General features: G+C 43.6%; 1 protein-coding gene across 23 annotated transcripts in view; it reads right to left on the reverse strand.

Annotated features, from left to right (window-relative positions):
* LOC113578995 (neurexin-1a-like) overlaps positions 1-13031 on the reverse strand; it is a 297820-nt gene that overhangs the window by 208237 nt on the left and 76552 nt on the right. The gene's annotated exons all lie outside the window — the stretch shown is intronic.

A 13031-nucleotide genomic window follows, 5' to 3' on the forward strand; every position in this document is an offset into this window, starting at 1 on the left:
TGGCAAACCATGTGAGTTTCCAGAGTGGGGTCGCTGAGGCGCACGGTGCGTAAAAGTCACCAACGCTCTGCCGACTCCATAACTGCGGAGTTCCAACCTCCTCTGGCGTCAACGTTGGCACAAAAATGCTGAGAGTTTCATGGCATGAGCAGCTGCACGCAGGCCCTGCGTCGCCAAGCTCAATGCCAAGCGTTGGATGCAGTGTTGTGAAGCGCGTTCTGACGAATCAGGCTCCTCTGTCTGACAGTCTGACGGACAAGGCTGAGTTTGGAGAATGCCAGGAGAACGTTACCTGCCTGACTGCATTGTGCTGTAAAGTTTGGTGGAGGAGGGATAATGCTATGGGGTTGTTTTTCAGTTGTCAGCCTAGGATCCTTAGTTCCAGTGAAGGGAAATCTTAATGCTTCAGCATACAAAGACATTTTGGACAATTGTTTGCTTCCAACTTTACAGGAATAGACGGGCCTTTACTGTTCCTGCACGACTGTGCCCCAGTGCACAAAGCAAGGTCCATAAAGGCATGGTTAGGTGAGTTTGGTGTGGAAAAGCTTGTCTGGCCTGCCAAGAACATGACCTTAACTTAATTTCAAGGCAAGCTTTAACCATTTAACCATTCATTAAGCTGAACTACGTTAGCTGAACTAAATTAATATTTGCTGTTAGACAACCCTACAGTGTAGAAGAGAATCCAAGCTGACTTTTACTGACATGCCAACACAATAGAGGTCTAGTTTCCCCAGATGCGTTGCACTTAAGATCATCGTAACTGTTTGAATGTTCAAAGTGAAGCCTGCCGTGTGCTTACACAGTGACCTTTGTGCCTTAGTGCTTCTGAAGGAGCAGGCTGAAAGATCCGTGTGTCAAGGCTACAGTGTCTAGACGTGCCTCCTTCTTCCACAAGGACCCGTTCTACCCACACATCCCAGTGCTGGCCACCCCTATTATCATCCATGTTCAACAAGGCTGTTCAACGGCCATTTAATTAAATGGCAATAAGTGCACCTTGCCAACAGCAACAACAGTGGCTCCCAGACAAGCACGTGATACGACGGACCTGGACAACTTCATGCTAATGAAGGGGAACTCACCAGCGTCTTTGGAGAACACAAAGGAGAGGAGCTCGGCACTGCACTCGATGAACAGAGGCCGAATGCTTCAACCCCACTTCAGTTTCGACAGGGCCATATCTGTACCACTGATTATTTGTTTATTACGTGTCAGGACTGCTGTGAGGGCCTTGTTGCCATGACACAACTGATCGGGCACCCTGCATTTCCTAAATGAGAGGATTTACCCACGTGTCACATTGGAAACCTGTTGTGAAAAATGAACCAAAGCGACGAGCCAAGAACAGATGTAGAACCTAGTTATGATTTTTGGTAAGCTTATTCACCTATCTTGGCATTGGAGTTGTTTGTCTGCTCAGATCGTACCATACGCCTCACTTCCTGTGATTCACGCCTAGCACTTACAGGGCAAAAGGCCGATCACTAGATTCACGTTCAAGTTTCTGATAACTGTCGGCTGAATTCTGCCACATCACAAAATATGTTTTGGGGTTTTTTTGTTTTCCAAATCCAATGTGTGATCTGTTTTAAGGCCAGTGGGGCTTACATATATGATAGAATTTAAGCCACTCCCAGACCAGAGGGTCCACAGTTCATCGCCATTCCTATAAAAAGTTCGAGGGTTAGTACACCGAGCGCTCCTCCAGACCTCCCCGGGGGAGACGCAGAGACAGGCTTAGTCCCATATTTCACTCTTAGCGACGGGAAAGGTTGCTCCCTGTTCGGCTGTGATCTGTGGGGTTTACTGCGGTCGCGCACACTTTCTCTCAGCTTCTGAAAAACAAGTGCGTTCAACTCCAGTGCCACTAAATAATAAATCTAATGTTGCCTTTCTAGCACAAGTGCAGATACACAAGTTCCCACAGGTAAACGTTCATCTCTGGGCCGCAACAAGATGCATGAAATATGGAATGTGTATGGGTAAAACCAAAAATAGCTTATTCACATCAGTGTCACGCTGAGTATAATTAATGTATGTTTTAACAAAAGAGGTATTCACTACATATGCCCACATATATAAAGGTATTCACTACATACGTCCACATATATAAAGGTATTCACTACATACGCCCACATATATAAAGGTATTCACTACATACGCCCACATATATAAAGGTATTCACTACATACGCCCACATATATAAAGGTATTCACTACATACGCCCACATATATAAAGGTATTCACTACATACGCCCACATATATAAAGGTATTCACTACATACGCCCACATATATAAAGGTATTCACTACATACGCCCACATATATAAAGGTATTCACTACATACGCCCACATATATAAAGGTATTCACTACATATGCCCACATATATAAAGGTATTCACTACATACGTCCACATATATAAAAGTATTCACTACATATGCCCACATATATAAAGGTATTCACTACATATGCCCACATATATAAAGGTATTCACTACATATTCCCACATATATAAAGGTATTCACTACATATGCCCACATATATAAAGATATTCACTACATATGCCCACATATATAAAGATATTCACTACATATGCCCACATATTCAAAGATATTCACTACATATGCCCACATATTCAAAGATATTCACTACATATGCCCACATATTCAGAGATATTCACTACATATGCCCACATATTCAGAGATATTCACTACATATGCCCACATATTCAGAGATATTCACTACATATGCCCACATATATAAAGGTATTCACTACATATTCCCACATATATAAAGGTATTCACTACATATTCCCACATATATAAAGGTATTCACTACATATGCCCACATATATAAAGGTATTCACTACATATGCCCACATATATAAAGATATTCACTACATATGCCCACATATTCAGAGATATTCACTACATATGCCCACATATTCAGAGATATTCACTACATATGCCCACATATTCAAAGATATTCACTACATATGCCCACATATTCAAAGATATTCACTACATATGCCCACATATATAAAGGTATTCACTACATATGTCCACATATTCAAAGATATTCACTACATATGCCCACATATTCAAAGATATTCACTACATATGCCCACATATTCAAAGATATTCACTACATATGCCTACATACTCAAAGATATTCACTGCATATGTTTGTCTTGGGAAGGATTCTGTTATAAATATGGAATAGAACATATACAAACAAAAACACTGCATAATAGTGAAATGTTTCCTCTCAATACAAACACTGTCTGAGGTGTATTTAAAAAAAAAGACATGCTAACAGGCTAACCTGCTAACGTGAAATAGCAGCTACAAGCTGGTGAGCCATAACTCACAACTAAAAGGCCCAATGACCATGACCAATAAAACGAGAATCTTTTCACTGCAAACACTGCGCAACGGACAACCACGAAAGTTACTTCACCTGTGATGTGAAGTAACTAACGACATTACAGTACCAGTACTTCACATTTAAACAAGAAATGGATATCAGTCTAGACAGGAAGCACAAGACTTGTATTACAGATGACACTGGAATGGTGGTGCATGCACACACACACAGAGAGAGAAGCTTTCTCTCTTGTAAGAGGAGCTCGAGATAGAGGATGTTTGTCATGTACTAACTACATTAAATAGATGTTCCGGGAGAGAACCCAAACATTTACTCTCACTGGGACTGTGCTTTGGCAACCACTGTAATCCTACTGACAATCAACTGTCTATGGCTACAAATAGCACTTGCTAAAAAACTTTAATCTCACTACAAATCTTACATGGATTAAAATAGTGAGCACCTGGGGACTAGTCCTTACTGTTCTATAGAAGTTATTCCCATCATGATTTAAGCATTTAAAATAAAATTAAAAGTACCTAAATATGAATTTTCTTTTTAATTCTGCTAATCTTTCTCTTTTGGACACATAATGTAGATATTGTAAATTCGTCGTATGAATATTACAAAGTCCAGTGAATGACTGATTTTATTTGACAAAATTTGTAAAAGGGCTGTGCTAATGTTGGGCAAAGCTCAGACATGCTTTATTCTCACAGATCACGTAAAATCATGAGTTAATTCTCAATGTGTCAAACAGGCATTACACAGTCACCTTAGTTACAGGAAAGTACAAAGTCAATCCTTGCTAGGATAATGTGTGTTACACTCAAGTACATGTGGTTTTCCCCATGCTAGGAGTCAGCCACTTGGATTTAACCCCATAGTTCTGTTTTCATCCTAACAGAAAATGTGAAAATCATCAGTACTTCTAAATGGGGCTTACATAGTGCTGGAACCTCCAAATTATTTGCAAAATCCTCATTAATGGATTCGTAGATGTATGACTTTATAATTGTCATTCAGCACTACTTGAGTTATGTAGCAGGCTGAGTGTCTACACAGTGGGCTGTCAATCAATCGCACTCATTAAAATATTATGACTACATCCAGTTAATGTGAAGATAGGAATGATGAGCCAATCTGGTTCGCTTTAGAGCAGAATTGTATCATATTTCTGTTTTTTTCTTTTGTATTTAAATAAGTGCTGGATGTTTAATATAACAATATTTAGGCATCACACAAACATGTTTAATATTTTACGAGAAGTTCCTTGGGACATTCGGACGAAAAAGAAAAAACATTCCCAAGTTATGTTTTCACTCATTTCCACCAGCAGTGTAATAATGTGAGGAGTAAATTATGTATTGTTCTCTTAAGGAAGCTGGAGCTTTGAACATTTGAAATAACCAGTTTAAATGCAGTGTCAACAGAACGCCCTCCAGACATAGAGCAAACGCACCTCGTTTTTAGCAACCCAGCTACAGCTAATCCAATATCACCAGAAGTGGGCCTCTGCCTCACAGGCGTGCGGGACACTACCATGTCTGCCTTGGCAGTTTAATGTCACAATGATAATTTGCTATTTTATGCATCCGCTCGTTCTACAGACAAAGAAAAATAATGACGATACAGTTCGCACCTCATCTGAGATCCAGTCACCCGCCCACTCGAAGCGTGAGGAGCTCTGACATAACACTCAGGCCAGCTCTTTTTTCATTGATGCATTGTGTTCACCAGCCATGATCCTATACAATATTCTACAGCAAACCTCCTCTTAGCAAGAGAGCCACATACTCGTCTCGTCAGACACGAAGGTGAGTAAAAGCCCAATAGCTGGATTCCACATCCTGCCACAGACTTGGGGAATCTCCCCTCTGTGGGGTTGTTTCCATAGTAACAAACCTCCCCTGGTGTTTTCTCATGACCTTCACCTACAGCCAGCAGGGAATCATTTATTCAAAACACCTGCAAATAGCCTGTATCCTGATGTGGGCTGCAGTAAGCAGAACACTCTTCCATCAGAGCTAAAAAATCACTAACGATATTCTCCACAAGCTGTTAACAGCGTTTAAGATCTAAAATGATATGCAATTCAAGAGAAACATGGATAACAACAGAGTAAAACAAGCTAAAATGACTGAAGGCATTTCAAGTTTTCCTAGTATGAGATATGTCAAAAACAAAAGAATGGCTGGAAATTTCATTCCAGGTCTGGGATGGGAGCTGAACTAAAACAGTATTCCCAGACGGATGCAGAAACCATTCCGTGTAGGAATAAAGAACTCAGTGTCTGTTAGTGAGGGTCTTTGGCTTTCTGCTTATTTCCGAGCAACACTACAGCGCTTTTATTGATTCTGTGCATGTCGAGAATGACCCGAGCCCTGACACCAGCTCGGCCATTTTCACACCCACAGCTCAAGCACCATGCGAACCTCCAAAGATGTGTTGGGTTCTGACAGTCCTGACGTCTGCAGACAAACATTTACTGCAGTGTTTCAGATGCTGCCTCCCTCTGTTCGTCTAGCTGTCATTTTGAATTGGAAGGTAGACTAAATAACGCGGTGAGCTTGTCATAGAGACGCCGCTTCACAGCGAAAGTGCCTTCGATTTTAATACATGTCAAACTAGCAAAACATTGACTTATTTATTTTCCATTAGCAGCCTATAATCAAACTTCCCATGGTTCCATTCATTTACAAGAAAACACACAAATAAAAATAACCGCACAGTGTAGTTCAACCCGACTGAAGTCGCATCGCAGACTTACATCTAAATGTTTTGTGGCTTATTACTGCAAAATGAAATAGCCCAAGACATCTTTATTACAGTAACTGTATCTGTACAGTTTCTGCTCCATTTACATCTTCATGCACTTCATGAATAATAAACAAAAATGTTTTGTATTTATTTCCACACTATGTTAACTCGGGGAAGGAAAAAAAAAGCCAGAGGATCATTTGAATTTCTTTTATCCTAATAAGCATTAGATGTCCCCCATGCAATTAACAAGAATGACAGGTTTCATGGAGTCCCATCAACAACAGTAGATTTTTTCATTCATTCTAACGACTCTAGGCTGGGGCGCGCGGGGTGGGGGGGGGGGGGGGTGTGGACATTGGTAAAGTGCTTTTAAGTGCTTCCCACTGAGGATACATACATTCAGGCATTCGGGCACTGTGTGCTGCTCCTCTAAAACCCATCGAGTTGGCTCCAGACCTTTGTGCACATTTAAGAGCAGAAGGAGTAACTGCACGACCTGCACAATAAAAGCCTTCCACTACGAATTCTGCCAAAGCAGCTTTTTAGAGACATGGTCCAAAACATATCAGTTCACTTCAAGATTGATCAGGTCAGGACATGATTCCTAAATCCACACTCAGGACCATATAAACTTGCGTGCTCAAGCGCTTGACAACGTTATTAAACCGGACTCCGAAATCAATTAATGGGCTTATCCATGCGCTTTTCCTGGACATGGGCATGCACTAATTGGAAATAAATACAGCCAACTTCCCTCTTTCCTACTTACATGGAATTTATACGCAAGCCTCTCGTAAGCACTGCATGTCTAACGCTGAGCCGCTGAGTGGATCCATGTGGTGTGACCTTTCTCCTGGGGACAAATCACGCTAGTCCCGCTCCTGGACTGAGGCAGGTGGATCTGTTGTAGGGGAAAAGGGTTTCCATGCACTGGGAATGAGAAGGCACCCCCCGATCCTTTAAGGATGTTTCAGCTGCTGAATATATTGACAGAAGGTCTCACGTAACGGTAAAACCATTTCACTGCGAGTTATACTGTGTATGACTATGTATGTGACAAATAAACCAAACTTGAAAAAACACGAGGGTCCAACCTCATTCTTATATTCTCAGATGAAACAATAACAGCTGGAACTATCAGCCAATCACATGGCAGCAACTCAATGTATTTAGGCATGTAGACAGGCTGAACTTCAAATCAAGCATCATAATGGTGAGGAAATGTGATTTAAGTGACTTTGAATGTGGCATGTTGTTGGTATTAGACGGGCTGGTCTGAGTTTTTCAGAAACTGCTGATCTACTGGGATTTTCACACACAACCATCTCTAGGGTTTACAGAGAACGGTCTGAAAAAGAAAAAATATACAGTGAGCAGCGGTTCTCTGGGCAGAAATGTCTCTTTGATGCCAGAGGTCAGAGGAGAATGGCCAGACTGGTTCAAGCTGATAGAAAGGCAACAGTAAGTCTAATACCCCCTTGTTACAACTGAGGTAGGCAGAAGAACATCTCTAAATGTACAACACGTCGAACCTTAAAGTGAGTAGGCTACAGCAGCAGAAGATCAGGCCAGGTGCCGCTCCTGTCAGCTAAGAACAGGCAACCGAGGCTACAATTCGCACGGGCTCACCAAAATTGGGCTCACCAAGGTTGGAAAAACGTTTTCTGCTGCATCATTCAGGTGGTAGGGTCAGAATTTGGCGTAAACTACATGAAAGCATGGCTCCATCCTGCCCTGTACAAACGGTTCAGGCTGTTCCTGGCGGTTCATCGATGTGGGGTCTATTATCCTGGCACACTTTGGGCCCATTAATACCGATACCTTAATACCACTGTTTAAACACCAGAGCCTACCTGAGTACTGGGGCTGACCGTGTCCATCCCTTTATGACCACAGTGTCCCCATCTTCTGGTGTTCGTGAACATGACAATGAGTTCGCTACTCAAACGGCCTCCGCAGACACCAGATCGCAATCCAGTAGAGCACCTCAGGGCCATGGGGGGACTGGAGAGTCGCATCATGCATGTGCAGCCCAAAAAATCTGCAACTGCGTGATGCCGTCATGTCGACACGGACCAAAATCTCTAAGGAATGTTTCCCGCACCGTGTTGAACCTACGCCACGAAGAATAAAGGCAGTTCTGAAGGCAAAAAAAAAAGGGTACTTGCGATATATTTAGCAGTTATCTTCGCAGCACAACTATGATGCATCAATAAAGAAAAATGTAGAACCCATATCCTGAAAATGGGTCCAGTAAAATAAAACTTGAATCTAAAAAAAAAATAATGCAGAGAGAAGCAGGAGAGGAAAAAGGTCCAAAAACCCAAAGGTGGGTTTGTTCTGGTCTTTGCCTTCATCTCGAATTCTCTCTTTCCCACTTCAATTAAACGAGCAAATATTGCCTACCATTATATCTCCTTTCAGAGACAATTGCCACTCACAGTACCCACATATCCGGCTTATGATGTAGGCGTCCTCCGCTGTGTACCTACTTTTCATATCTGTGCCGAGAGAGAGGGAGAGAGAGAGGGAGAGAGGGAGAGAGAGAGAGAGAGAGAGGGAGAGAGAGAGAGTGAGAGAGAGAGAGAGAGAGAGGGAATACTATCATCTGTAAGGGAAGGGATCATTCTTTTCCATTCCATTTCATTTGTGCCTTCCGGAAGAGGCTAAATTCACAGGCCTTAGCAACTTGACAACCGCCCACCCCCACCCCCCACCCCCAACCCCCCTCAATGCTTCCCACCAGCAGCCATTACAGAATTGGAAGTGCAAATTATTTTCATGGATAGCATCACATTCCGGGTACCGTGATTCATGATATACTCAGCTGAATGAAAAATAATATTAATCCTAGACTACTGTTGCTTGTGGGACTGTTAACAGATACTCAGGCTCGTGATTAAAGGGAAGATGCTGACTATTTATTTAAGCATGATAAAAGCTGTCAACAAAGGCAGAGGTTAATAATTAGATACCGTTTCACCGTGGTAGAGGAAAACGCACAGGGGCCTGACGTTGCATCGCCACGAGCACCCGATGTGGCTTTACGCAGGCGTACAACCACAGCTGGGGCATCACACAGGTCAAGGCCGTGGTTCATTTCCTCCGCGACACATGCAGATTAGATGTGAAGATATCACCGCGGTAATAAGGGGATGTGCTTGAAACCCTGTCCTAAACGAAGGGCACCAGTGAAATGAATCGCCACTGAGCCCGGCAGACAAACAGGGGCACGCCCCAATTAGAAACGGGCTTGCCAGCCCTGCATCTGCGCTCATTGGCCAAGCTTTCCCTCCTGGTCTTGATGGCAGCTGGGTTCCCACCAGCCCTCTGCTGGTCATTTACGCCATACAAATAACAACACACAGCTTATTCACAAACCCATTTGGACACGTGCATTTTAATTTCCTCGACTGCGACGGCATTTCTTCTTCTTTTTTTTGCCCCTCTCTAAATGGGCTCAGACTCAGACGAGGGCGCAGGACTCGAGGAGCAACAGAATGAATATGAATCACTCTGAGTCATGCTGAGTGAAATAAATCACATTTGAATCTCCCTCACTACAGACACACCTGCATACCGTAGGCAACAAATGTCTCTAAAAACCACGGCACGGTAATAAGCTCCTTCACTTAATTCATCCAGAAGCCACTTCTCTAGAACGCATCCGAAAAAAATCAGCTGTAGGCAATCTCCCAAAATCCTGAATGTGCACTTTTCCCATTCGGACTACGTCCCTCCCCCTGAAAGCAAACAGACATCCGGGTCTACCCTAGACTTTGCCGAGAGTTCCGCACAGCTCTCTGCGTGCCGAGGCAGAGGTTTTCATCACTGCAGTTCCTCCTCACTATCGATCCGCGGTGTTGATCCCAGCCAGCTCTCCCTCCAGTTCACCCAGGGAGCCAGCACAGCCAATTCCATATTGATCTGCCAACCCCCCTCCCTTTATTCTAGACTCATCCTTCTCTTTCATTCCTTTTTCACTTTTTTCCCTCTTTGTCTTGCCTTGCTTTTAGCAGAGCATAAATATGCTTTGCGTTCCCTCCAATAAATACAGTTTAGTGGAGGCCACTGAAAAAAAACACTAATTCTGTGTTTTCCTATCATGGCGCTTTTCCTCATGCTCCTACACCCCTCAGGATTGTGTTGTATTGGTTTTCTGTTGGCAGGCATGGGATCACGGCAGGCCAGTGAATATTCTGCCTCTGAATAAAGTCAAATGCTGACTAATTGAATTTATACAAATATGAGAGACTTTTAGCATAATTATTAGCTCCCTGAAAGAAACGCGCGTATATAATTCCCCAGCGGCTGCAGGATTCAGAGGTCCTAAGAAACGTCTCTTTGTATTTTGGATGTTCTTCAGAAAATCAAGAACCCTCCCTCATCCCTTATCCAATCTCGGCCTGGTGTTGCTCATAATTTGATCACATATAATTATTTCATAAATGAGCTTTTCCCAAAACATTTCATTCTATCAAGCACAATTGCCATATGAGCCATTTGTTGATGGTTTTTGCTAAATCTAATGAAACTCACATGATGCTTGGCTGAGGTGGCAGAAATGTCCAATGCTTTCTAAAGAGCTTGGAATGGAGTTTGAGTGCGGATGGCTTTTATGTTTTAGCCAAAAGTGCAAGTGTTGCAAATAAGCAATTTCAACCAATCGAGTTCACCACATCAGGTCCAGCTCACTAATCCCCTACGACTAGAGCCGCATAACTGAAGAGGGGACTTGTCCGTACACAATGGGAAAAGGAATTAGCCTAAAACTGGACTAATTTAGCAAAAGCGCAAATGCACCTGCAAATCTGGCATCCCTGTACCCAGGGGTCTCTTTAGGAAGCACATGCCCCCTCCTCAGCCCCCAGCTCCCTGTGATGAGGGCAATTAAATATCGCCACGGTACTGCAGTTCTCATCCTGTCGCCCCATGCGCTTGCTGCAGGCTGCCGGGATCGCAACGACTAAAGGCTGCCAAACGGCGAGAGACGTGCGGCTTTGGTTATGCTTTCAAGCGGCCTCCTAGCCAAGGTCCTGCACCGGCGTGCGACCTTCAGAGCTTCTTGAGCAGGAGCTAATCATTATTGTACTGAAAACCACTGGCAGAGACAGGGGCAATAAGTGGACTTCACGGCAGGAGCTGTAGCATGCTGTGGGGAATCGTGAGTGGGGCGCTGCCCGTGCTGCGTGTGATCCGCGCTCTCATCACCGCGGCCCTGGCAGCGGTGCATGACGGTAACGCGACGCCCCCGGCTCCCCCACGGCAGCCTCGCAAACGAGCCGCCCAGGTCCGCGACCTTCCCCGGAGGGGCGGGGGTGTGCGAACGGAGGCTAAGCAAACACCAGCGACTCGTCGCCCGCGCTCACGTCCGCTGATGTCTGCCTCGCCCCCCGGGGAAGGTCGCGGAACGAGAGTCCGAGATACGGAGAGGCTTGTGGCATTCAGTCCCTGACGCAGAGTCAGCTCGGGGGTCTGTACCGCCTCCTGGCTCCCCCCAACCCCCCGCCTTCTCGGGGCTAGTGGCGGAGACAGCGAGGGACCAGTTCAGCTTCAATGAGGCAGTTTCTGCAGATGTCCCAACCATGCTGTTCACTCCAACAGTGTGGTGCTATCCAGGAGACACTCTTGCCGTTATGGCTGGTAGTAAATCTTATAATGCGAACCACTTCTGTTTATAGTGTCTTTAAAAAATAACTAAATAAAAAATGGCAACAGATACCAAACCTCCAGATTTAGCTATTGACAACTGAACAGAGGAATGTCACACTGGCTCTCCAGTGATATGGAAAAGGTCCTTGCTGATTTCTTAGCAGACATCTGAAACGTCAAATCCCCATCAATCAGAATATTCAAGAAAGTTCAGATGACCGCACTTTGAAAACTGCAGCATTTGGTGCCAGACACAGGAACGTCAATGTCCACTTTGCGAATGCAAAGCACATTATAACATTTGAATGTACTAAAGCAAATCCAGTCTCTCTTCATGCAAGTTGAATGAAAATGCTGTATAGGCCCACGTTCAATAGCTACCTCAAAGTGCACAGAGGGATCTGACAGGCAAGTAGACGGAGCTCCAGGGCCGACACGCTGCAGGGAAGAGCCGCACAGCCAGGAGAGAAGAACGCCACACTTACCGGGAATCTGCTGCTCCGATCACCGCTCTCAGATCTGGAAGAACCAGCCATGAGAATCTACCTTTCACACGAGTCCGTCATATGTGTGGTTCTAATTCATTCTAATAGCCGTGTTACTGTAACAGAATTACATTAATAGACTAACAGTCTTACGCTTATTTAGCACATCTGAAATGTCTCCAGTGCATGTTTCTTTTCCGAGACAGCTATATTATAAATAACTTCATAATTCACTGCCTATGGAATGACTGCTAAGCCTTAAAAGCAAAGATATGTTTCAGTGAAAGGTTACAAAATGTAGCAAAATATTTCAGTGAATCTGTTTAATAGCATCATAGCTCTATTAACAACCTAATATAAGCCATTCACATCACAAGGGTACTACAGCATGATATGGTGAAAGCTAAATTGAGCAATGCCTTAAGAAACACTCAATCAAATTTAAAATCAAATCAAATTTAAGTAGCAGAAATTAATACTTGAATTGTCTTCTTTCCCCAAGAAAGTGATCTTAATTCAATAAAGTTGTCTTAATACAAACTTCAATTATTGTAGTTGCGTTAATATCCGCCAAGATTCCCTTCAAGCTTTCCTTGATAAATTGTAGGTTATAAAAATACAAACGGCTAAAGTAAATCTAGCAGTCACATGAGTGGAGCTGGCCCCTTTTGTCTTCACAGTCAGTAATTATACTAAATAGAGAAAAATGTGGCGTTAACTCTGGATCAAGGAGCAGCAATTGGACGGTTTTCAGGGCG

This window comes from Electrophorus electricus, chromosome 5 (assembly GCF_041902795.1).
Source record: "Electrophorus electricus isolate QZ-2024a chromosome 5, ASM4190279v1, whole genome shotgun sequence".
NCBI classification, from domain to species: Eukaryota; Metazoa; Chordata; class Actinopteri; order Gymnotiformes; family Gymnotidae; genus Electrophorus; species Electrophorus electricus.